Source organism: Phacochoerus africanus, chromosome 2 (genome assembly GCF_016906955.1).
Source record: "Phacochoerus africanus isolate WHEZ1 chromosome 2, ROS_Pafr_v1, whole genome shotgun sequence".
NCBI classification, from domain to species: Eukaryota; Metazoa; Chordata; class Mammalia; order Artiodactyla; family Suidae; genus Phacochoerus; species Phacochoerus africanus.
The window spans coordinates 97,204,272-97,231,709 of record NC_062545.1 but is presented as its reverse complement, the minus strand read 5'-3'; the positions used below and the strand labels follow the sequence as shown (position 1 = coordinate 97,231,709).

General features: G+C 41.6%; 1 protein-coding gene and 1 long non-coding RNA gene across 10 annotated transcripts in view; one reads left to right on the top strand and one right to left on the bottom strand.

The window, feature by feature from the left end:
- Nucleotides 1-27,438, bottom strand: part of SLC14A2 (solute carrier family 14 member 2) — a 471,990-nt gene that overhangs the window by 175,647 nt on the left and 268,905 nt on the right. For all 8 annotated transcript variants that reach the window (XM_047763964.1, XM_047763938.1, XM_047763920.1 and 5 more), the window contains exon 3: nucleotides 23,376-23,458. The gene's annotated coding sequence lies outside the window, so the exon portion shown is untranslated. The remainder of the gene's footprint in view (nucleotides 1-23,375; nucleotides 23,459-27,438) is intronic.
- On the top strand, nucleotides 13,317-24,712 carry LOC125117887 (uncharacterized). 2 transcript variants are annotated; one of them, XR_007132767.1, is made up of 6 exons: nucleotides 13,317-13,512; nucleotides 13,714-13,963; nucleotides 14,160-14,253; nucleotides 16,862-16,943; nucleotides 22,353-22,405; nucleotides 23,146-24,712. It is a non-coding gene; the product is annotated as an uncharacterized LOC125117887 (long non-coding RNA). The 2 variants fall into 2 exon arrangements; XR_007132766.1 differs by having other exon boundaries at nucleotides 16,859-16,943; nucleotides 23,146-24,711.

Here is a 27,438-nt window from a genome sequence, read left to right as displayed (position 1 = left end):
TCACGGCTGACAAAGTCTGTGGTCACCACTGACTCTTCAGTGTCCTGGACACTGTTGGGTATACACGAGTGTTTCCTTAATGTGGGGATGTGTTTAAGTAGAGGAGCAGCCCAACCTCTCCTAGAGAGCAAAGTCCATCCCTTGGTGCTGGGACTCTGGCTCTGGGGCAGTATTACCAAAGGCTGGCTTCTGGGTAAGTGGGAAGGTAGTGCTCCCATGGTTCTCTCTGTTCCATCCCAGCCCATTTCCCCATCATCACCCACTCATGCAAACCCTGTGCATTCTCTGCTCGTGAACTTGTCTCTCATGCTGTCTCCTCTCCTCTCCTTTACCAATCTGTGCTTGAGCTCAGAGACTGCCTCCTCCATGGGGCCTTCCCTGGCTCTCCTGAACTTGAACTCACCCCTCTTCTGATCCATGAGGCCCTTTTTAGTCTGCTTTTCAAAGTGGACATTTAGGCTTACAGTGTCATTCTGTGTGGTTATAACTGCTACAACACAGAAAAATACTAGAGCTAGGAGAAACTGTAGACAGGTTCTGTCCACTTCCTGCAATGGACAGACTAGGATATTACATGGGACTTATATGCCTTCCCAAGGGGACATGGCAGATCAGGGAAGAAAAGTCGGGCCCCCTGGCTTCAGGTCCAGGGCCAATTCCAATTCCCCTTCATTCTTATAATTCCATATACCATGTTAACCCTTATCCAGGATTGGACAAATTAGTATGACTTGCCTTAAAAGAACAGAAATGAATCCTCTCATAGTTATGAGGGTAGAAGTCCAAAACCAGGTTGGTGGTGGGGTCATGTTCTCTCTGAAGCTTCCAGGGGCAAATTTTTTGCCTCTGCTGGAATCTGATGGCTCCTGGTCCTCCTTGGCTTGTGGCAGCCTAACTGCAGTCTCTGATTTTGTCTTCCCATGGCCTTTATCCTCTCTGTCATTTGCTTTTCTGTCTCCTTCATCACTGGATTTAGGATTCAACCTGTGCAGATGGCTTTGCATCAGGATTCTCCTCTTAATTACACCTACAAAGCCCTTTATTCTATATCAGTTCACAACCTGAGCTTCCCACTGAATACATCTTTGGGGAGGGGACACTGTTTAACCCCATACAGCCCAGAATACAGCAAAAACACTGACTATGGACTGTTGAGTGTCTGATCAGGCTGGTTAGCCAACTATAAGTAGGCTTTGTGGATTTTGATGGGGAGGAGAAAGGCAGCCTTTCTGAGCAAAGTGCAGTGTCTCAGTGGTTGGTGTGAGCAAGGCTTGTGGGACACTTGGGGATGGTGACCTCCATTCGTAGGTGAGTCAAGCTGGGAGGAACACCTGGTGGACAGGTGGGAGAGGCCTCACTCCTGCTGGGAGGCTGATGGATCTTCTTCTGGGAGCGGGACGACATAGGCCTCTCTCCCTCAAACCTCCTTTTTCCCAGGAAGGTGATTTTCTTCTCTCAGCTTGGCTCTCCCCACCCCCAATACTGCTGAGAGAAACCCCACAGAGAACAGGTGGAGTGAAGGCAGGTGCTTGTCGTATGTCCCAACTGGCTACTTGAGAAGAAGATGAGAAGAAGCGATGCTAAGCTTCACGTCCCGCCTCCTGTGAAACACGCAGGCAAGTCTATACACAAACACCGGCTAATACAAATAAACCAAACCTGGCCAAAAATAACAGAAAAGGCAACAGATGCTTCCAATTAAAATGTCAGCATCTCCCGAGAAGCCGAGTTCTCATGCGGTGTGGGTGCTCAGGGGCCAAGGACTACTGGAAGGGACCACATATGGAAATCTGTTTGCATTATACCACGTCCCAGATGCCACATAAGACACTGGCCTGACCTTGCAATTAGCACGTTGGCTGTATCTGGGGCACAGTATGCGGACACAGGCAGAAAGCAGCAAGTTGTAAAACAGAGCGGTTGTTCCCACTGACTTCTGTAGGAAGCAGGAGGCCCACTAGTGCCTCAGGGAATGGTACCCCGGAGGCTTCCTCACCTTCAGCTTCTTTCCTCTTTGCCTCCATTCCTCGTATTCTTCTGCATTGTTATAGAAGGGAAATAAGTGTACAGGAATAGCAGGCAGGCTTAGTGAGGAAAGGCTGTCGAAGGGTGTAGGTGGGGAGATAAAGAGTCAGTTCGCCCTCTGAGCCTTAGTGGAGATGGTCTGGGGGACTAAGACCCCGGACACACCCTGGACTAGGTAAATGGCATAGCCTCCCCCATCCACTCATCTCCTAAATCCTTAAAACGTGTTCTTTTCAGAGTTCCTGTTGTGGCTCAGCAGTAAAGAATCCAACTAGTATCCATGAGGATGCCAGTTCGATCCCTGGCCTCGCTCAATGGGTTAAGATCTGATGTTGAGCTGTGGCGTAGGTCTCAGATGCTGCTCCGACTTGACACCTAGTCTGGAAACTTCCATATGACTCTAATGTAGCCCTAAAAAGACACAAAACAAAACAACCCCCCCAAAACAAATGTATTCTTTTCAAATTGTCTTTGCTATTGACTGGTATTAGGGCCTCATTCTCCTGTCTTCCCCGAGGAGCTTTGTTTAGTTTTGTTTCTCCCCAAACTCTCATTCTAGCCCAAGTTGAGAAGTGACTAATGGAACCAGTGAAAGAGGCAGGGGAAACAAGACAGCAGAGGAGCAGAGAGGAAATAATATTCTGTCCAAAATTTCACCATCTCCTCAAACCAACAGGGAGTGTGTATTTGAAAGGGTGTCTTATTCCAGTAAATGAATTGCCTTCTTCTCCTAATTATTTTTATTATCATCACTATTATCATAAAAGCCACAATTTATAGCTATAGATCCAACTAGAGTAATGTCCACGGACAGGAAGAACAATGGAGAAATTAATGAACTGAATCCTCATTTGCGTTTCTGTAGGGAAAGATGATAATTTGTTGGTTTTAATAATCTCCTGAATCAAGTTGCTACCAAGGCCAGCCCTGCTAGGTCCTGGGACCCGCTGGGTACTGCAAGATGTGAAACTCAAATATTTTTATGTGAACTCAAACACATTTTCATTTTTTAATGGTCACTATTACTAACCAGATAAGAGAAAGACCTATCGGAAGAAAACAAACAAATGATTAGTTTTGACAGCAGAAGCTTAAACAGGACGTTAATTAGCAGCCATAGAGATGGGAAGGTCCTGGAAGGGAACAATTATGTAGACAAACCCACAGTATGGCTACAATGTGCCAGGGTCCCATCCCTCACCATATGGCTGCAGTCTGGCGAATGGCTCATTGGCAATTCATTACCATATCACTTGGAACTCAGGAGCGAATGGTTTATGATTAGCCAATTCATTATGCTATCCTTGGTACCTCAAGGGGACCCTCAGGGCTTGCCTCCCCTGTTCTGTTATTTTAAGGACATATGACAGGGAAGGAACAGCCCTCCCTTACCCAGCTGCCTCAAAGTACAGTTTGCTGGAAAGTTTGCTGGAATCGAGATAGAATCTTTCAAAAGAAAATAAACAAGCAAAAAAAAAATCCCTGCAGTCATGAACTGTAGCCACAGCTGGAACCATTGGGACATTCCAGGAGATGAAAGCAAAGATTTCCCCCTCTTTCCCTTCCATCTTATGGAGGACACATGAGCTAACCCCATGAGCACCCTTTAGCTGTGACAAGAGTATGGTCAGAGAGAAATACGGACTAAATAAAGACCATTAGACCAGGAGACAGGAAGTGGTTGTTCTTGCAGGGGCTCTGTTATCAACTAATGTCAGATAAGTCAGCTTGACCCTTGATCCTTTAGAACTTGAAAAATGAACACAACCCTTTCTGTCTTACCCACTTCCCAGTGGTATGGGGAGCATCGTGAGAGAAGGCTTTTTGATGGTGAAAACAACTCTGAATCCATGAGGCTGATTCCCCTGCAGAAGATCAGCAGGTGAGCTCTCAGAGAAATTTTTTTCCCAGTCAGTAGCACAGGAGGGCAAGGAAGAAAGGAACACAGCCTCTCTCATAGATCTACTGGTGATGGAGTCTACCCACTTCTGTCATGTCACATTTTAACTAGAGGTGCTGAGAAAGAGGGATGGAACTTTGCATAAGAGAAAAATGGGGATGAGGCCTGAGAAGTGACTGCAAAGAAAGCATTTTGCAAAGAGCCTGACATAGTAGCAAGAATACCTATAGAGTCAGAACATTGAGACAGGGGTTATAGTGAAAAATGACCCAAAATGGAAAGAACAGAAAAGAGAAGGATACAGAAGACCCAGACCTTGAGTAAGTCACATTAGTGTGATTTGCTAAGCACTTGTCTGGGGTGGGGTTGTGGTGTTGCAGAAGGGACAGCCCCCCAGCCAGTGCAGAGCACAGGATGGTTCCATCATAGTTAATGTGTAACATGGAGGTGTCCTTTGTAGAGCTTGTGCTATGAAATCCACTGTAATCATGTCCCAATTCCATAAAACCTGCTTCTAAGTAATAACCCCAGAGTCAAGATGAGGGGCCCACCCAATAACCTAAAAACAACTACAATACTCTCAGGTGTCACAAACACTATCACGCCCCTGCATCATAAAGCTGACCTAAAGGAAGCATGTTTGCCACACTCAACAGTAATTACACATTTAATTAACTCAAATTTGTTTCCTTCTTAGAATTCCAAGGGGCTCTGGGGAAGACATCTCATGGCCCAAGTCTCTGGTAAGAGCTGTCCAGGTAACTTTAAAATGATGCTTTCTTCTTCGTATGATAAATGTTAGCAAGCAGTAGAGGAATTAAAAAAAGAAAAGGTTTTATGGATAATTCTCAAACAAAAAAACACAGATCCTCCTCAGAATCTCATGGTTTTAAGGAAACGGTGCCCAGAAAGTGCAGAGACTTGGGTCTAAGTTCTGGGTCTGATTCCGACTCATGGTACAGCCTTGAGCATGTCAATTAGCTTCTGTAGGCCTCTATCCTCTCATCTATGAGGTGACTGTAAGGTAACACTATGTTACCTTGATCAGATGATCAAAATGTTTCTTGGATCATAAACGTATAGATCCAAAGGACTGCAGAGATCCAGAGCTATGCCTTTGCTTCATGGCTGTTGAAGAATGGATTCATGTACCTTCAGCTCCATCACTTCATCATCCCATGGTTCAATGTTATTGTCTTTATTGATGATATATGGGGTTTCAGTCAACTCTGATAACATCGCACACCCTGGATAAGAAACTTGCTATGGGAATAGGACGTATCTTAGGGTTTGTTCTACAGGTCTGAGGAGCCCAAACAAATACTTATAGTGGGCCAGGTTCTCTGCTAGGCTCTAGGGTAGAAAAATGGGAAGGCACAGGGCCTGCCCTGGGGGAGCTCATGGTCTGATGAGGGGGGAGGTTATACCCATGAACAGACCATTTCAGTACAAGATGGTAAGCGAAACTATAGACTATCAGAGTTTCTCAAAGTTTCCCACTCACCCCCACCCAATGCAATTTTTTTCACCTGCACTGAAAACAACTGAAAGGTTTGTTAAAAATGCACATTTTGGCCTCATTTCTGCCCCCAAAATATGAATCTTTAAGGATGGAACTTGGGAATCTGCCTGTTTAACAAGCCCTCTAGACTCTTCTGCTGACACAAAAGTTCATTATAGGAACAGTTAGCTTTGGGATCTCACAGAAGAATGGCCCAGCACCCTGCCTTTAATAGACCTCATATTTGAGCTGTGTGCTTCCAGGCTCTGTGGGAGGTCCAACAACATTTAAGATAAAATCTCTTCCCTCTAGGATCTTATAGATTATACTTTTCTCTGTACCCCTAAAACTAGGATGCCATGTTCAGGGATGAGGGCACAGAGCAGGGCTGGGACTCAGCCCTCCTGATATTCTTGCTCTAGCCAGCTGTAAAGATGTGCCAGCCTCATCCCTATGACTCTCCTTTCCCCAGGGCAGAAGCCACTCAACCACAGGGAGACTCAGTTTTGTCCAAGATTCCAGGACCAATTCTAGAAGGTGTTTAGCAGTCCTTGCTTGGTCCCTTGTTACAGCCAGTCCTGCTCTGACCTTGCAACTCATTATCACACATCAGCTGCATTCTAGGGTCCTGCTTCATCCTTATCTAGCATCCTGGGACCTCTGCAGCCCTTGCTCTTCTGTACCATGGCCTTTACCTGCAGCTCTGTGAATGGAGGTAAGGCCACTTTCTCTTTCTGGCCGTGGCAAAACAGAAGACCCAGCATTTTCACAAATATTGCATTTGAACTACAAAGCAACTTACATGTTTCCCAGAGAGATAATGTTACATTTATTTTATACATAGGTTTCAGGGTCTGTTAAGTTCACAAAGTTAGTCAGTGCAGGCTCAAGTCTCAGGCTGGGATCTTCTTACTCAACTATTTCACATGTATATCCCATATTAATCAAAGGCCTTTTATCAGGGGGAATGTCTTCAGATGGGACACAACTGGAGAGTCACTGTGTCCTTTTCTGGGTGTCTACAGAACTTGGAATGGCCTCTGATGCCTTTGGTGAGCCAGTGTGCCAGAGTGGAAATGGCCTAACATTCAGAGTCTCTCTGTTCCTTACTCTGACTGCAATACTGAGCAAGCTTTAGCCTTTCTGACCCTCAGGTTCTTGGCTGGTAAAATAGGACAATAAACCCATGACACAAAGTATTGTTGAGTAGATTGAATGAAATAATGAAGATAATGACCTTGGCTCAAAAAATGCTGTCTTCTCTCCCATTTTCTTATTCTCCACCTCCTATATATGGAGCCCAAGACATTCATCTCTCCTCATCCCTACAATGAAGGGCCAGTTTCATACCTCCCAGGTCTGAGAGACTGCTGAGAAATGCTACCTAGTGTGTTATTTCACTCCTACAGTGACCTGCTTGATAACACCTGATCCCTTTCTTCCCACCTCTCTTCCTTCCTTCCTTTCTTCTTTTCCTTTTAGGGTTGCACCTGTGGCATGTGGAGGTTCCCAGGCTATGGATTGGAGCTAAGCTACAGCAGCTGGTCTACACCACAGCCACAGCAATGCCAGATCTGAGCCACATCTGTGACCTACACCACAGCTCATGGCAATGCTGGATCCTTAATACACTGAGCGAGGCCAGGGATTGAATCTACGTCCTCATGGATGCTAGTCAGCTTTGTTACTGCTGACCACAATGGGAACTCCCTTCCCATCTCTTTCTGAAACCAGATGGAACCTGGTGAAAAGGCAGAGATGCATCCACTTAAACTTGTTAATGTGTTTGCCTCTGTCCTGATGCTGAACCTCAGCTGGGCAGTGAAACAGAGAAGAAAGGGTTATGAACAAGGAAGGCAACATGATTCCAGCTGCCAAGCTCTTTCTTGGGGAGTCAGAAACCTGGGCCCACCTACTGGAGGCCACAAATATTCATAAATCAGGGTGAAGCCAGAATTTCAGGTAACCCAGCTTACCAAGGAGACACTGGCACCCCTCGGAGTGGGTTCAAATCCAGGCCAAGTGGCCAGGAAGGAGTGATTATTTCTACAAGGAATAATCTTTTTCACACACTATGTTCTTTCTCTCCAGGCCTCCTTTTAAAAAATAATAAGTAGCCAATTAGTATCAATTTATTTGCTGCTTCTTATAATTATATTATCCATGATTAACTCACTGGAGTCTAATTTGATTCCAGAGTTATTTCATGGGAACGTTCCATCACTGGGCACGGTGGGACTCTTGTGAACACAGTCTCACTCTGTTGGGCTCTTGGAGCTCAATTAATGCACATGGAGAGGGGCAAGAAAGAGGATGAGAAACAGCAGGTGCCTCAGTCTTGCTGAGTTTTAAGTCCCTCCACATTCATTATTTCCTTTGATACTCAGACTAGCTCTATGAGGTAGCTAGAATAGCTATTATCTTCTCTGGTTTACAAACTGGGAAGTGGATGCAGCTCAAACCATAACATGGTGCCCAAGATAGGAGTGAAACCCTAGTACACCTCTAAGGCTACGAATGAATGATTTTAATGGTAAACATTTTTGTAATGCTTTGGAGTTTGCAAAATGTTTTCAAATTCCCAGTCTTATTTGAACATTACAGTAATCCTTTGCGGCAGAGTGGAAATTAAACCCATTTTTACAGACAAGGTAATTTCGGTTTAGAGAGGTAACTTGCTTAAGCCCTTAAGATATGAAAACTGAGGTAAGAACTCTGGGCCTCTGCCTTCTGATAAAGTGCTTTGCTCCAAGACAGTGCCCCTGGAAGCCAAGAACTTACTGGAAACATGTGGTTTAAAGGCAACATGGAATAGTTACATGATACCATAGTTACATTTCTATAAAAAAAAAGTATTCTCTGAGATATAGGCTCTTACTTTAGTGAGTCTGTGAGCATCCCCTGAGACAATATGTACAAGCATATATATATATATTTGGGGGGCATCCTTTAAAATTTTCATTAGTAACAAGGCAAATGTCCTGACATGTTGTGTCTGGGCAATGGCAAACAGGGAGAAATGCTGCTAAGACCAAAGGCTTGGACAAGTTGGCAAAGCATCTGGCAGTTAGAGAAGTTTCTGTGGAAATGTGGGAGCAGAAACCAGAAATTCATTAAAGAAGGTGGAGAAGGAGAAGGAGAAGGAAATAAGAGTATGGATATACTCCCTTAAAATCTGCATTAAGAAAAGAGGAGCGAGAGAATGCTAGCTTGGGGTGGGGAAAGCAGGGCCAGGGAAAATTTTCCTTTTTTTTTTCTTTCATTTAAAAATAGGAGATGGTGTGTTTGTTTGTCAAAGAAGAATCTCATTGAAAGGGAGAGACCAGGTGAGAAAGAAACAGGTCTCATTAGGAAACAGGAGAGGATGAACTGAGCTGTGATGGAGGGTTAACTTCAGAACAGATTCGAGACTCTCCTGCGGCAGGAGTGGTGATGGGAGGGAGAGGTGAAGATACAGTGACAGTGTGAGCTTCTGGTGAATTTCTTGCCAATTTTGTCTGCGGCACCACTTATGGCATGTTCCCAGAGCAACACGCCATGCCGCCATCCAGCAGGGCTGCTTTCTTCTGTCTCCAGTCTCAAGGCCTCTTGGCTCTGGGCATCTGGCAGCTTCTCACTGCCCTTCCCAGCCTGTTCTGGGTGTCTCCACTCCCAAGCTTCAGGTCCTGACCCTATTGAGGGGCTTCCCCTGCTGTTCCCTCCAGTCTCGCCTTGATCCCCCAGCTTCACGGAATTCTTCTGGAAGTGGTTTCAATAGTAAAATACAGAAATGTACTTGGGCAGTGGTTTTCTTTGTTTTTGATTTATTTGATTGCTAACCCTTTTAGAAAACTTGCACTACACATGGTATAGATGTATCACTTTATCATTACAAAATAGATTATATTTGGCAATTTCTGTATAAAGCTTTCTTTCTGGGCCTTGGACAGGAATGGACTTCCATATTGTCTCTAAAATACAATCAGAATCTTCTTACTCTACTTTTAGTGTCTTTTCCAGAGACATAACCTTCCAAGTCTACAAAGGAAACATTTTCCATGAGGTCCTAGAGCACATATTTCTTCCTACTGAAGTTCTCCAAGTATGATATTCACCCCAATTTTCCTTTCTAATAGAAGCTGTTCAGAAGGCTTTCGAAGCCTGGCTATAAAACAGATTATAAGGATGTCTTCCTTAAGCTCCTGAGTCAGCAGGTCACTTTTTCTGGGGACAGGCCCACCATCTAAAAATCTGTTCTGCTTTGCAAGCCAGCTGGTGGCTGCCCCCCTTCTCATGAGGAGAGTCCCATGGCAGGACTTTTCCAGGGATGGGGCTTTCTTCTGAATCCACCCTCTTCCTTGGGGACCCCCTGACTACTGTCTATATGTCTCACATGCTCATTGGTTCCACACTGTGACTATAAGCAGGATGTAGATTAAGTTAAAATGCATTTTGTTAAGAATGAAAAAATTAGGAGTTTGGGATTAACAGAGACACACCACTATATATAAGATAAACGACAAGGACCTACTACATAGTACAGGGAACTGTATTCAATATTTTGTAATAACCTATATGAGAAAATAATCTGGAAAAGAATACACACACACACACACACACACACACGTGTGTGTGTGTGTATATATATATATATTCTTTGGGGAAGCTCAAAGTTGGGTGTCAATGGAGAGGTCAATTCTTTTAAAAATAATGTCCCTTTCTCTTCCTCCATTGCTCTCTGCCCCACTCACTCTGAGTTATCATTCTGCATAGGACATAATTGACCTAACCTGTTGGATAATTTATGCATATGTTTGTGTTTTCAGTTGAATGCGGGCTCCTTGGGAACTGAGTTGCTTTCTGTTTCTAAGTTGCTGTGTCCTCACTGGCCTCCTACTGTGCCTGGTCCTTGAAAAGGGCTCAATACACATTTGTTAACTTAATTGTTGAATGAACGTGGTGATCAGATCAATACCTGCTTGAATTACAGAAGCAGAGAGGAAACAGCTGAACTGGGAGCCAAGAAATCCAAGCTTACCTTCCACCTCCATCACCAGCCATCAGGTGCCTCCCTCCTGCCTCCTGTTAGGTGAAGCATTTACAACGCTGATGTTCTTTGGATGTGTGAAAGGAAGGGATGTGTGGGAGAGAACATGGGCTGTGTTGATATTCAGTGGTGATTTATGTCTGGCTGTGCCACTAACACGGTGACCTTCAGAATGTCCTTAATTTTTCTGAGTTTCCAACATTTTTGCTTAGAAAAGGTAATCCTTCTCCTCTCATAGAGGGTCGTGAGCATGAATAAATGATGCATGTTAAGAACTGGGTTTGCTTCTGTCTGCTGCAGCTATGGGGGATCAGGTTGCCCTTGGGGATTGGAATGGCCTTGTTCATTCATCCTCTTGATTCAACTGTCTGGTTTGGAAATGATCACATTAATTCATGAAACACTGTCCTTCAGGAAACTGGTAGTGCCACACAGAGACTTAGCTGGCCTTTGCTCATATCAGCTGAGAAGGTGTCTTTGGGTGGCCTTCCAGATCTCAGCAAGCTGGTCAGACTTATGGCCCAAAACTTTCCCAGGCCCTGGGAGAGTGGCACTTGGTCTTAAGTCATAGGCATTGCATGTCCTTACCATGGACTCTGGGCTGCCGCATGGCAGGTATTAATTATGCTATGGGTTCAGTCCTCAATTTGGTTGACCTCACCAATGAATCATCATACCTAAGTGACTGGAATCTTCCAAGAGCTGGAGCCAAGTTCTTAATGAGTGTGTCTTTCCCAGTGTGTTGTGAAGAGGATGAAGGAAGAAGTGGAAATGATTCACTTCAGTGAAAGAGCCAGGTGGCCTCAGTCCCAGTGGAAATGCACTTCGGCAGAATCCCAGGCTCGGGGCTGAAACTCTTCCTCAGCTTTAATCACTGCTCCTCTGAAGTGTCCTCAAGGCTTCAACTCCTCACCTGTTTCTGAAGGTTACCAGGTGGCTGGGTGGCATTTTGAGTTCTCTAGTGGTTACTGGGGATCAGGCAAGTGAAGTTGGTTCCTTTCGGTTGCTTTAAAATACAAACTATTACATTCGGAATGATAAGCTATGAGGTCCTACTGTAAAGCACAGGGAACTATTTTCAATCTCTTGGGATAGACCATGATGGAAAAAGTATGATAAAAAGAATGTATATGTGTATATATATATATAACTGGGTCACTATGCTATAGGGCAGAAATTGGCACAACATTGAAAATCAACTATATTAAAAAAAACTGAAAGAAAAAATAAAAACCTAGATGATACTTTAAAAAAATAAATACTGAATAAAATAAAATGAAATATGCCACTAGGATCTTAGAAACAATGCTCTTAAATCTCTGCTTTTGAAATTTTTTTTCTTACTTTGATAAAATTTCTTCCTCCTTCTATGTGCGTGAGTTCTCTTCTTTGTCACACTTATCACTGTTTTGTCACTCTTCCGTCCTTCATTTCTTCTTGCCCCCCCACCAAACTCACTCATGCATTTGACAAATACTGATAAAGTGGTGGGGACAAGGAGGGTATCAGATAGAGGAAGCAGCACCTACAAAGGTCCACAACTCAGGGAGCTCACAACACATTTTGGAAAACCCAGGATTTAAGCAGAGCTGGATATGCAACCCAAGGGATATGTAGTAAAGCTGGAAAGAAAGCAGTGGCCAGATATTGAAGGACCTGGGTCTCAATTTTAGGAGTTTTGACTCTATCTCAAAATTCATAGAGAAGCTTCAAGAAAAGGTGTATGTGTGTGTGTGTATATGTGTGTGTGTGTGTGTGTCTGACATTATCCAATTCTGTTTTAGAAGTTCTACCTCTTTTATACCAAGCATGGATTAGAGAGTGTTAGCCTGAAAACAAATGAAAGCCAAGGCTACAAGAGAGCAGTGGACAAATAGGAGAGATGTGGAGGGAACAGGAAGAGCAGGCCTTAGTGATTATGTTAGTGGTATTGGGGAGGGAGAGCGAGGAGTCTAAGACGACTCCAGGTTTTGGCTTGGTTACATGGGCAGATGATGATGGTGATTGAGGGAGGAGCAAAGAGCAGTGGGTATGGGTGTTTGGCAAGGTTGATGATGGGGACTGTGCACACAGGGAAGGACAGCAAACAGAGGATAGGGGCACGAATGTACAGTGGCACCTGTACACCTTGGGAGTGTGTGATTTCTCCTGTGTAGTTTGACTGTCTGATGGACGCATGGAAGTGGCTGATATTAGCTTTACAAGGAGACATAATTTGGTGGGAACATGGCTTTCCATTCAGATGATTAAATATGTGGCTTGATGTTTCCACCTAATTCTTAGCAGTAATCTCATTGGGCCAAGTCAATAATAAAGCCTCATGGAAGGAAGGGGAAGCTGGTTTCTTTTCACTGAGCTCAGTTGTTTTATCAAAAACCATCAAATGCCTTGTGTGTGCTAGAAAAAAATAGAAACGAGACACAGAAAAGATTGAAGTTAAGGAGATACACCCAAAATCTCTAAGAAATTAGTAGAAAGCAACTCAAAGACAAGAATTTTGACCTAGGAGTCAGAAGACTAGAATTCTTATTTAAGTTCTGCAATTTAATGACTATGGGATCATGGTTCCAAGCACTGTTTCTGGAGTCAGAATGTCTGGTTCAAATCTTGGCTCTGTCCTTAACTATCTAAGTAACTCTGGATTATCAAATTGTTTAACAGACAGCAAATGTTAGCTAATGCTGTTAGTATTATTTCTGCTTTGAGCTGTATGACCATGGATGATTCAACTCTGTCTTTAGCAGCAATACCTCCGTTCGTAAAATGAGGGTAAGATATTTTCTTTTCAGAGTATGTTCTGAAAAGATTGGGGCTTCTCCACCCCACCCCATCGTTTTAATCATTTTATCCATTATTTTAGGATTTCACATAAGTTTTCACTTGAAGAATAAGCTCTGGAAAAAAAGAAGTTGTGTGTCATTGTGCCAGATGGTCTAAAGTTCATCCTTAATAAAACTATTTGATTCTCCAAGTGAAAGATACGCCCTTGACAATGGACAATGGGACAAAGTAGTCTTAGAGGAGAATGCCTAACTAAACCAGGAGGGCTCCTTGGAAGAGGTGAGTTGGAGAGTTAAAATTTAGGTGTTTCTAAGCAGTCGATGAACCTGAAAGAGAAATTGCAATTCAGTGTAGCATGGACAAGAAAGCAATGTCTGGAATAGGCAATTTCTTGTGTATTGGCACACAATGAGTTACTGCTGGCTGTGGCGATTGCTGCTAGCTGTTAACTAACTACCATTTTCCTCTCTTCCTTCACAGTACTTCCTTAGAAAGTTTTTAGCTGGGCACATTGCTGATTGAAGTAAAGAAAACATTTCCTGCCTTCCCTTTGAGCTAGGGATGGCCAATACAATGTCCATGCAAGCTATGGACTTTCAAGAAAAATTTTAGAGGGGTGCAGAAAACTAATAAGAATCATTTTGGACTTCCCATCCCCACTTCTTCCTGCTTCCCTCCTGGATGGATTTTAGCTGAGTGATCAAGAAGTGTCCTTGAAGATGGAATTCAGGTAACTAGGAATGGCAGAGCAGAAAGATGGAAAGAACATTCATCTTGGGGATATCGTGCAGCCATCAGATTAGCCCCAGACTTCCTACCTCTGAATTCTTTTAAGTTAGGAGAAATACTTTTCTATTGTATTTAAGTCATTGTCATTCCTGGGCCTGATTCCTAACCACAGAATGTTGTTTCCAATGCCCTGGCAGAGCTGGGCAGGCGGGAGCCTCTACGCGTCCTGACTACCTTGCTTGGCAGTGCTTCTTGCGTGATCCTACTGCTGCCGTGTGGAAGTGTCTCCATGTGAGTACAAGAGCAGAAACCCAAAGCCAAAATAATTTTCAAAGCTGTCAGCTCTGTTTCCTGCAGACTCACGCTCCCCACTGCCTTTTCATTTCCACCAGATGAATAACTATGTCTTTCTTAAATTGTTTACTACATCAAATACTCAATATCCACAGCACAGAATGTTATAATGTTAACATCTTGCTGAATTTATTTTAGTTCTTTTTATTAAAGAAATAAAACATTATAGGTTGTGTTGAACCCTCTTTGTACTGTCCTTGAGCTTATTTTCCTCTCCTTCCTTCAAGAAACCATCCCCCTGTACTTGAATGGCTGTTTTTGTGCTTTTACTGCACATATGTTTAAATCCACAAGGAACAGACAATATTGCTTTGTGTATTTTAAACATGTATGTCAATGTTATATTAATAAGATTTGATTCTTTTCACTCAACTTGGGTTTTCCAAAATCATCCTTCTCGATATATGTTTTTAGTTCATAAGGCTCACTGCTCTGAAGGTCTGTTGTTTTTCCACTGCCCTATCTATGAACATTGATTATTTTAAAATTTCATATACTGCAAACAATAAAATAATAAGCATCTTTTATGTGTCATATTACACATAGAAAAGATTTTTCTAGGTTTATATCTAGACATAAAACTAGTTGTCATGGAGACACATATCTTTATTTCAGCAAGGTATTTCCAAATTATTTTGTTTTCCAAAGGGGTTAAAACAATTTGCACTCTCTCCAAAATGACAGTCCTCATTTCTCACAAAAACTTGGCACTGTTTAGCTATTTAATTTTGGACAATTGGCTAGGTATGAAATGGTATCTTTCTGCTTTAACTGGCGTGGCCCTGATTGTTAATGAAATAGAGCATATTTTCATATTTTTAAGAGTCATTTTGATTTCCATTTCTGCGAGCTATTTTTATATTGTGTCTGTCTTTCTATTGGGCTATTTGTCTTTTACTTATTATAGTGTTTTCCTTATATATTTTAGATATGTAAACCTTTGTTGGTCAAATGCATTGCAAATTCCTCCTCCAAGGCTCTCACTTGTCTTTAGGCTTTGTTCATAGTGTTCATGGTCTTATAGAAATCTTAAATTTTAATGTAATCCAATTTATTCACCTTTCTCTTTTGTGCTTTATTTCAATCTTAAGAAATCCTTTCCTAGGGAGCCCTCCTGCACTGTTGGTGGGAATGTAAGCTAGTACAACCACTATAGAGAACAGTTCAGATATACCTTAGAAATCTATACATAGAACTACCAAATGACCCAGCAGTCCCACTCTTGGGCATATATCCAGACAAAACTTTCCCTGAAAAAGACACATGCACCCACTTGTTCATTGCAGCACTATTCACAGTAGCCAGGACATGGGAACAACCCAAATGTCCATCGATAGATGCTTGGATTAGGAAGATGTGGTATATAGACACAATGGAATACTACTCAGCCATAAAAAAGAATGAAATAATGCCATTTGCAGCCACATGGATGGAACGAGAGACTCTCATCCTGAGTGAAGTAAGTCAGAAAGAGAAAGACAAATACCATATGATATCACTTATATCTGGAATCTAATATAAGGCACAAATGAACCTTTCCACAGAAAAGAAAATCGTGGACTTGGAGAACAGACCTATGGCTACCAAGGGTGAGGGGGAGGGAGTGGGGTGGATTGGGAGTTTGGGGTTAATAGATGCTAACTATTTATTGCCTTTGGAATGGATTAGCAATGAGATCCTGCTGTGAGGCACTGGGAACTATGTCTAGTCACTTATGATGAAGCATGATAATGTGAGAAAACAGAATGTGTATATGTATGTGTAACTGGGTCACCATGCTGAACAGTAGAAAAAAATTGTATTGGGGAAATAACAATTTAAAAAAGAGTAAAACAGTATTAAAAAAAAGAAATCCTTTCCTTATTTGATGTAAAAATATTTTATGAATTTTCTTCTAATAATTTGAAAGTTTTTTTTTAACTTTTACACCTAAATCCATGGGAGTTTACTTGCAATACTTTGTGTTATTTTATGTATGTAATAGAGCTCCAGTGTTAATTTTCCAACACCGTGAGCCAATTTTTGTGACATTGAATATCAAACAGTCCATTCTTTGCCTGCTTATTTCTAATCACCCCTGTCATGCACTAAATTTCCAAAAATGTGTAGGTCTCTTTCTGGACTTTCTAGTTTATTCCATTAGTCTGTGTATCTCTACACTTCCATAACACTGTTTGATTATGTGTTTTGATGTCTGTGATGTAAGCCCTTCTTTTTATTCTTTCTTAAAATTCTGTTGGCTATCCCCTCCCTTTTTTTTGGCATGTGGAAATTCCTGGGCCAGTGACTCAAGCCAATACAGTGACAATGCTGGGTCTCCTTAACCCGCTGCACTACAGTATAACTACTTCTTGGCCTTTTTTTTTTTAACTTTCATATGAATTAAAAATTTTCCCTAGTTTGAAATATAATTGTCATGTATCACTTATATATCATGGTATAAGTTTAAGGTATACAGCATGATGTTTTGACTGAATATATTGTGAAATGCACATGATATTGATAGACTTTTAATAAAATGCTTCCTTCCTACTTCTTTCAGCAGGTTTGTTTCCTTCACCTTGTCCCCATTCCAAAGATCTGGGTTCCAGCTCCAATCCTGTCACCAGATGGCCATCTGTTCTTGGGTGAGTCATCTAACCTCTGGGTTTTATTTCTCATCTGTCAGATCCACTCTGCCTGCCTCATGGGGTGCTGAGCTGATCAAATGAGATAAAAGTATGAGAATGCTTTGACTAGAGAAAAACACAGGGGTAAAGTTAAAAAGAATTAAAAAGAATAATCTCAGGACTGGCTGAGACAAAATGTGAAAGTCAGACTGTTTTACCATCACTTTGCTGCTTTCTATACACTTCCTGACTCTCCTTTCTTCCAAACTTTATGGTTGGGAGACACAGAGGTCCTCTACTGGGGTGGACTTATGATGATAATGATTCAGAGGCAACTCGGATTCATAAAACCTGGGTCAAATTTAAGACTCTAATTTTGTGAGTTAAGGAAGTCATTCAAACTCTTTTAATCTCAATTGATTCATCTTTAAAAGGTGCATAATTCCTTCCCTCAGCTAGTTTTGTGAAGTCAAAAGAAATAATGTAGATGAAAGTACTGGGTAAAATGTGAAGCCTTCTAAGGATCAGAAGGAGTTCTTACTAGTGCTCTTGCTGATATTTACATGTGAAAAGGATTTACAGAAAGGCAGTGATTTCTGTGTTGAGTGTTTTGCTTTCAGATGGAGGTGGTAGGGAGTGCATGGTCTGTCTGCACAACCAGGCAGAGCTTCCAAGATGCAGGTGCTGGGCTCAGTACTGACTCAAGAGAGTGAGGGCCTCCAGGGTTCAAGGGTGGGGACAAACTAGTCTTTGTACCATTCTGGCAGATACCATTCCATATAATGAACATTAAGTTCAGCCCTGATGTTCTGTGGAAGGACTTCCCTGGAAGTGAGCATAAGGCAGTATTCCAGTATCTTTATAAGCCTTGCTACTCATATGACCAGAACATCTTTTGTTTCTGTGCCAAAATAAGACTTGGGCTTGGGCCAAATGACATTCATGGATCAAATGACATGAAACTGTAGCACACCTGTTTAATACAGTGAGTTCTTTTCTGGTAACTGGGTTCTTGCCCTTTCTTCAGTTCTTTTGAAATGGAATTTCTTACCCATTCTCTAACCACTTCCATGAATGATGCTGGACTCTACTGTTTTGACCACCAGCCTCTGTCAGAAGTTGTTGGAATTCTTCTAAGCTGATATCAGTATAACATCCACTACCCTTAGCATCTGTCCATGTCCATTTCTCTGATTTTGGGCAGAGTCTTAGAGTTTTGACCTAGGTTTGGATCTGAGTCTGCAGAATTCATGGCTTGTCTGTCCTTGCTTCTGGAGTCTGCACCCTTCCTGACCAAATCTTATTCTTCTATCTGCATATGACTCCCTGCTCTGGCTCCCATGTTCATGCAATTGGTCAAGGGTTAGAATCTCCTTCCAGACCCTGTCTTATTTAGCTTTAAATTCTACTTGAAGCACATGAGTCCTTTCTTTCTGATTTGTAAGTTCTGTGTTGAGGACCACTTTGTGAAATCTGTCAATCAGGTATCATTCCAAACAGATCATAGCCAACTTTATTTTTATTTTTCTTCAGGGATAGGTGTTCTAGTAGCAGCTGTGATTGTATGCTTAGATTTTCCTTTAGGAATGAAGGACAAATTCCACCAGTTACTGGAGTTTCCCCATCAGAAAAAAGCTGACTTGCCCAAGGTCACAATCCCTCCTTGGGGTAGCCCATATCCTGTGGCTGTAGTCATTGCAATCAGAGGAAAAAGAGTTTAAAGGTCAAGCCCTTATGAAAACTCTGAAGGGCCATCCCACATTAGAGATCCCCATGAGGTCAGCTGAGGCTTCATGGCAAACCTGAAACCCCTCCCTCTGCCCATTTCTACCTCCTTTCCTTCCCCTGACAGGGGCTGATCCTGTGAACACTCTTACATCTGACACACGTCTCTATCTTGAGTCAGATTCCTGGAGATGATGCAGCAGGGATCCACAAGTATTTTCTTGCTCAACCACCCAACTCTCCATTGACTCACTACTTTCTTTCTCTGTAAGTTCATCCTTCCTGTAATAGGAAATATAATGCCCCCCACCACCTGAAGATGTCCATCTTAATCACCTAGAACCTGTGAACATGTTACCTTCTATGGTAAAAGAAACTTTGCAGATGTGATTAAGTTTATGGACCTTGAGATAGGGAGATTAGTCTGGATTATTCAAGGGGATCCATTCTTACCCCATGAGTTGTTAAAAGCAGTGAACCTTTCCTGGCTGTGGTCAAGATGTGACTACAGAATAAAGATCAGAGAGATGGAACATGGCTGGCTTTGGAAATAGAGGAAGAGGCCACAAGCTAAGGAATGTGGGCAGCTTCTAGAAGCTGGAAAGGGCAAGGAAATGGATCCTCCCCCGTCTCCAGGAAAGAACACATCACCACAAACCTTGCTTTAACCCAGTGAGACCTGCGTAAGACCTTTGACCTGCAGACTGTAAGATAATAGGTTTGTATTTCTCAAAGTCACTAAATTTGTGTAACGTGTTACAATAAATAGGAAACTAATATATCCTTAGGGGTCATGTTAATACTTGCTCACTTGTGTGACCTTGGATGTGTATGTCACCTGTGTGAGCCTTAGTAATCTTTGTAAAATGCTTTTTTAGGGCTATATGCTTACAAAACCCCTTTCAACTTGACATTTTATGGCTGTAAAAGCTAGAGTCCCTATTTTGCAACACTTATACTTTCCTTCTAATGAGCAAGGTGTTTGCTTGTTTTTTTGATGATTACACTGGGACCAGCCTATCTAATAGGTTGCAGGAAGCAACAGAACAGCCATGCACTAGGGTCAGGGGTGAAATATTTTTCTCTTTGTTCTCTGGCTCTTCTGGTCTGTCTTTACAGTGATTTCTCATTTTCTTCTTCCCTTAACTCCTCATAGCCATAGGAACAAAAGCATCTCAGTTGATGAACAATTTAGGAACCAATGCCTGATGACCAAGGCTTTGTTATTTTTCTCTCTGCTAGTACAATTTAAATCTATTTGGTTATGCTGAAAATTGTTCATTAAAGGTAGGTACCAAGCTCATGAACGGGATCAAAGTTTGCATTGTTCTAGCTGATGGCGAAAATTAACTCAGCTTTTAGGGAAATCCACCATTTTTAGAATGAGGAAAAGATGTCCTTAGCTTGATTTTTGTTAGGAATAAGTATAATAAAATGCCACTGTAATTAAAATACTTATAAACCCACTAGACATAGCTGTTGTGAAGGAAAAAAACCTGAGCACTATGATGGGATTAAAATAGAGCCTTATTTGGCCCCTTCACCCTCCTAGTGGGAAACCAATGCACTTGCCACTCCATTAACTGCTCTGGGTTAAGAAAAGCTGAGCTGACCACAAAATAATAATGGCAATAGCAGGGAGATAATGGTGACTCCCTGCCACATTTATTTGGAATGTCATGCTTTTCAAAGCTCTTTCTGTCTATTTAGTTGTTTGAGCCCCAAGTTCTCATTATTTCCGAGGAAGTGGGGAAGTTGGAGAGGCTGGACATCATCCATCTGATTGGACAGATGAGGGTATCCTGTCCTACAGAGTCTAAATGACCCTCTTATTGTCACAGCCAGCAGCTGCTTTGGGCTTTGGGGAGCTCTCTGCCTAAAGACCCATGTTACTATATAGCTTGCTCTCCCTGGCACTTGGGTGACCCAAAGCAAAGTCAGACTCTGTCTTCAAGGACCTTATACTGCAAACCTAAGGCTACCAGAAATGGTTCTTTCTTTGCTCTCAATAGAAAGAATAAAGCCACTAAAAATTAGTTATTAAAGTTAGCTGTTAAAAGGACAGTTGAATGGAGGAGAGAAAATTTTAAGAAATCTAGACCTGGATTCCAGTGTGTCACCCACCTCACTAGAGTTGGTGATGCTGGCCAGTGATGTGGCCAGTTTTGTCTGAGTGGAGGAAAGTGTCCCCTCTGCCACCTTCCTGGGACTCCACTTGTGTTGCTTGGAGCAACTGCCAGGAACCTTTTACATTATGGCCTCTGTAAAATGATGTCACCAACACCATCACTACCTGCTCCAACCCCCACCCTCTAACCCAAGTGCAATTAGATTGACTAACCTTGAAGGAGATAAGATGACCTGAGGTCAGTGGCACAAAAAAGGAAAAGCCATCAAAGGCATCCCCAAATCACCTGAACAACAAGGGTTAAGACTAGGTCTCCTTAATTGTTCCATTTATTTCAACGAGATCTCATTTTGCATTTAATGTGGTAGTATAACTCTGACCTAAAAGACATGGGTTTGAGAGCTGAGTGGTGTCCCTGGGCTATAATGTGATCTTGGTCATTATTGCTCAGCCTCCATAAGGCTCAGTTCTCTCATCTATGAGATGGGTGTTAATGGTGAGTCTCCTTTCCACTCTGAAAGGTTGTCATGGGAGCAAAGTACCTAAATGCAAAGCTCTGTGGAGGAGAGATGTTATGACTTTAATGTTGGCTACAGTGCTATTGTTGTAACTCTAGCCTAATAGTAAGAATAGCATCATCAGAACCAACCATTGCAGTACTGCTGGGAGGCCCTTTGAGATAATTTGTAATGAGCAAATACTTGTTGGGGAAGTCTCTGGTGTTGAGATCATGTATTCCACGATCTTTTTTGAATTACACCCTTGGAGTTTTACAACAATCTGAAGATGTATGTCCTCTTTCTGTCACTTTACACAACAGAAAACTAAGACGAAAACTAAGGCAGAGAGAGAGGCTTATGGTTTTAAAGCTGTTATCTTGAGCCTTCTGTGGTTTCTTCAACCTTCCAGCAGTGGCAGGCACGCCTAGCACTTATAGTCTAGGACAACTTTGACTCTAAATTTAGAGCCTAGTTATAGTGGCTTGTTGCCTTAATCATGAGAAGTATTGTTTGTATCAGAAGTGATATCACTTCCACTAAATATGGAATGTAAAATATGGTAAAAATGAATATATCTATAAAACAGAAACAGAGTCACAGACATAGAGAACAGACTTGTAGTTGCTAAGGGGGAGGTGGAGGGAGTGGGAGGAACTGGGAGTTTGGGGTTAGTAGATGCAAACTATTCCATTTGGAATGAATAAGCATTGGGGCTCTACTGTATAGCACAGGGAACTATATCCAATTACTTGGGATAGAACATAATGGAAGTTAATAAGAGGAAAAGGATGTATAGATATATGTATGACTGGGTCACTTTGCTGTACAGCAGAAATCGACAGAACATTGTAAATCAACTACACTTTAAATAAAAATTAAAGCAATAAAAATTAAAAAGTGAAAAGACAAAAAAAGAAGTTGCTTCCCATAGGGAAGGACCATTCACTACTCAGTCATTGAAATCAGCTAATGCCTGCTCTATGATCAATATATGAATTCCCACTAAAAATTTCCTCAGCAAGTAATTTCTAACCCTATAATTTTTTTTCTGTGTTCTCCCACCACAAAATGGAGTTTTTGGGAAGTGACCGCCAGTCAGGGAATAACCCAAGGCCTTTTTCAACAAGGTAAGGCTGTGTGACCGGTTCTCAACAGTGGGATGTGATGTGTGTCAGTTGTAGGCCACAGTGAGTAGGAAGTAAGCGTGCTAATTTCACTTCTTCCTTGTCAACCAAGTAGATATAAAAGATCTGGCAGAAAACTAAAAACCCTAAAAGATAGTAAAGCCACAAGATTGGAGACACCTGGTTTTCTCAAATCACTCTTATTTGAGACTTCTATGAGCAAAAAATGATCTAGTGTGTTACAGCACCAAAATCTGATTATTATTTCTTGTACTAGCTGTTGAACTATAGATTCCAGTGAATAGGGATCCACCAGTACCTCAGACCTGGTCCTATTCCCCTGCCATCTTGAAACCATTGAGTTCTTTCCCTGTGATGCCACATCACCCATCCTAAGCAGCTTTTTTTGTGCTCTATATAGGTGTAAAGCAGCTGGTCTGCTTGTCAAACAACCAATAAATCTATGTTTGGCAGAACAGTAGTTTTCATCAGTAAGTGACCTTAAGATAACATTTACATTTCTGGAGAAGTCATTCCAATCCTGAACCAGCGGTATCCCAGCTCAGGCCCTCCTGGAGGCATGAGGCAGGGAAAGTAATGAAATGTGAGGATTATTAATGACTTTATCTTTCCACTCACCCAGCCCCTCCCCTTTCCCAAACTTGCAAATATGTTCAGCAGTGTCAGATCTGTTCATCTATTTTTGACATGTAAATAGAATCTCTCCCTTTGGAATTCTGCAGAGAAGATAGCTGTCCTATGACCATGCGAACTCATATCTGGGAACAACTAGAATTAAGCTGTTACAACACCGGCTCAAGGAGAAGATCTTCTCTAGGATCAAAAATACTTCCCACTGACCCCAGCGACTTCAGAGGGGAAAAATAATTTTAGTTTTCTACAGTATCACTATTGGTGATAACACATGTTTTAGAAGACACAAGCGCAGCCAGAAGTTCAAGAACATACTCACAAATTCTGTGAGATCAACGGGTTCTATAAGAGTCTTGGGAACTTCTATTTAGTTGACATCAAACAGGAAGCAAAAACACAGTCCTGTAAAGACAGAAGGTAGAGGCCAGGATTTAGAAGTCTAGAGAATTTAAATTGCTTTGTTTTTTAACTTAATGACATTGACTCTTTTTAAAATTGTAAGCAATACATGTTCACTTTCATATTGGGAGACAAGACATCTATGATTCCACCATCCAGATACAACCATTATTAACCAATGGAAGTCCTATAGATTGTTTCATGAATAATTATACATATAATTATACATATAAATATATATTTCTCTATTATTTTTCATTTATAAATACCACAAAAAATGTTTTGTGAGCTGCATTTATGGAATAAGATATTGTGAACATCTTTTGTCAATAAATGAACTTCAGCTGTGTGGTTCTTCAGCTGTGTGTGTGTGTGATTCTTCAGCTCCTAGATGGTTTCCAATGATCCTCGCCTGCTGTGCCTTTGGCCCTGGAGATTGGGCTGCACCTTGACTCACTTCTAACCAGTGGAACATGGCAAGCGATGGGATGTCAGCTCTGAGACTAGGTTGCAAAAAGATGCTGGCTTCTTTCCTGCTCACCCTCTCCTGGTCTCTGGCTTCTTTACTCTAAGGAAACCACCTACAATGTTGGTGGAAAGGAGTGCAGTGGAACTAAGGTGAGGAGCTGAGGGTGACCTTCAACCAACAGCCCTAGGGGGACTGGTTCCTGCCAACACCCACTACGCTGAGCTTGAAAGTGGATCCTCTCCAAGATAAGCCTTGAGATGATTCCAACACCTTGATTGCAGCCTTAGGAGAGGCTCTGAGTCAGAGGACCCAGTTCAGCTGTGCTCACAGACTCCTGACCCACAGAAACTGTGAAATAATATATGCTTGCTGTTTTAAACTGCTAGGCATTGGGGTAATGCAGCCATAGACAATAGTTTTTCATAGGTATTTAACATTCCACTGTAAGGTTTACTCAATCTTTTATTGCTGTACATTTGGTCATTATATTTTATTTATTTTGCTATTATAAGTAAGGCTGAAATGAAAGTCATTGTAGCTAAATCTTGGTACACACCCTTCCTTCTTTCCTGGTGATAAGTTCCTTGAATTGGAATAGATGGATTTCAGAGGATTTGCATCCTTAAGGGCTTCTAACATGCTATTCCCAGTTGCTTTCTGGTCGAATTGAAGCTATTTACACCCCTGCCGGCTTTAGCTTGGAGTGGCTGCTGGCCCACACCAGGGGTTTATGTATTCTGAAGCATATATTTGGTTAATTTCAACCACTCTATCTTCAGCTGTGTCTCCAAGCAAACCGGTTAGAAACAAAACCAAAACCAAATTAAAAAACTCAAGAATGACTACTAAGGTTGAATATTCAAAACTACTAGATAATTTGTTGTTAAACAGTTTATTCAACATATGGAAATACTGTAAAACTTGGTTGTGATGACTGTTGTACACCTATAAATGTAGTAAAATTCATTAGGTAATTAAAAAAAAAACCAAAGTATAGTTGTTTTAAAATCAGTCAGATGGATTCAATCAAGACCAAATAGTTACTCTTGTCTTTCCATGAACACCGAACTTCTGAAAATGTGATAATGCTCATTTTCCCTCAGAACTTTGAGAAGGGAAAGAGCAATACTGGTTGAAGTCAATGTAACTACAGGCTATTTTGAAAATCTTAGTTTATTTCAGTGACACAAAAGATTGTCAATAAATTCAACTTTTTAAATTACCCCGCTGGGTGGACTAAATTCAAAAGACGTATTTTTTGGAAGCATTTTGCATGTATAGATACCACCGCAATTTCTAAACTGTAACTTCACTGTTGGGGAAGAATAAATATTTTAATGAATGCTGTGTATTTTAACAGGCACTGAACCCTGTGGTTCATTTAGGCTAAGGGTGCTATTTCAGGCATCTAAATAAGTAAATAAATGAGGAAGAAAATCTATGTTAATTGCAGTAATTTGTGGTACTTTCAAATTCTTAATTAAGAAATAAAATAGGATTTATTATCCATGGCCACTGTGGATGGCATGCATAGATCACCATTATGACCAGACCCAAGACCTAAAATTATTGCCATAAATGAAATAATAGAGGGAAACTACTGGTACATTATTGGCAGAAATGTACAAGCTCAAAGAAGCAAGACAGAGCACAACACAAAATATCTGTCTTCCATACATGCCATTCTAACTGGGATTGCATTATCTCAAAGCATCTCCCCTGAACCTTCAGTCCTTTATCTCCCTCCTGACTTAGGACAGATTCTTCCCTCAACCTCACACAGAACTTCTCTGAGCTTATCTGGCAACTCTTGCTGGTGTCAATTTTCCCCAGTCATGTGCCCCAGGTTGTCTGTATGCTTGGACTTCAGGTCTCTGCCTGCCTCATTCTACAAATGTGGGAAGAAAAGAACTTTCCTTGTAACTGGAGGCATTATGACTCATGCTTCTTTTTTGATAATTAACCATTAAATTAAACTAGGGAGAACATATGATTTATCACACAGAAATCACTATTGTCTGGGACAAATGCTTAGTTGGACAAGACACAAGGCACAAACTGGGACTGCTCCAGATAAACCAGGATGGTTGATTCCTACAGTGAAAACCCTACTCAAGGGGTAGGTTGGGGGTAGACAAAGGTTTTGAGTCAGGTAAGAGGGAGTTCTGCTTTGGTGATGTAGAATGTAGGGGTGAAATCAATGGACATCTTGAAGAAAGAACATTGATACACCTAGCTGTGGGCAGAGATGGCTGGTCATGTGTTTATGTTAGTAATGCTAATATGGACAGTTGGCATGCCTCTTCCAGGGCCTCTCCTGATGTCCTATCCATCTTCATCCTTCAGCTGGCATGGGTATTCCATGGGCAGTCAGCGCATCCGTGGACTCTTATATCTGTCAACAGTCAGCTCAGTAGTGAGAAGGGTAGAGAGCATGGCAAGTTGGAAGAGTTTGAGTGACTTAAGGCAAAGGAAGAAAGCAAAGGGAAATATCTGGTGAAGACCTCCAGAAGGAATGAGGCATCTTGTCAAGGATTAAACACTAAAGTGTTTTGAGCAAGTAAGTTACCTTTGGGTTTTACTTATAGACCCAAAGAAAATCAGAAATTGATGTATATATTTCTCAAATGTCTATTATATTCCAAATGGAAAGAGATTAGAATAGTTCAAAACATACTTCTTGTTCAAAGAAGGCTTATGAAGTAGATTCCTTGAGTCAAGTTCTTTTCTCTTTTGAAAGGGAAACCAGAGAAACCTGGACTCAGGTAGCTCTCCTCACTGAGGCAGCCTGGTCTTTTCTTAGATTTCACCCATGCTGAAGACCCCCATGGAATTCACAGGGTCTGAAGTAAGCGTCAACATCTCATGGTATTCCATTTCTCAAAGGATCCTTTCTCCCTGGCTACATCTGGATGGAGTCCAGACCATTGCAGGACTTGCGGGGCCATTGTTCTGGGAAATATGACGATTATCTCCATTTCTAACAAAATGGAATTGTTCTGCCTTCAGTTTTCTAATGATATATGGTAAAGAAGATATTGGGCTTTTCCAATTTCAGAAATAAGCCATGGAAAAACAAATCCAAAATGCATCCATAAAAATCTGAGGCTAGATACCAGGCTAGCAAGTAAAAACCCATGATATAAAGTGACCTGTAGAATCACTGTTTTTTTGTGCTAGGTATTCTGACTTAGCTTAGTAGTGAGTGAGAGCAGGTTGCTAAGAACATATAATGAAAGATGGCAGAAAATTAGGCAGGAGATCACTGAACCATGAGAAATGTCCTGGGACATTGACACAGGCTTGTGTGTAGGGTGTTTTAAGGGGGAACCAGGAGAATTAGTTGCTGAAGTTCTTTTGGAGAGTGACCTTAAATGCAGTTATATCTCAAGTACTTCATTTAAGAAAGTTCATTCTTTTATTTGTTCATTTCACTTAACAAAGTTTTATTGTGTCATCTTTCCCCCAGATATGATATTAAGAGCTGGAGAATCAGGGGGAATAAAACAGGGAT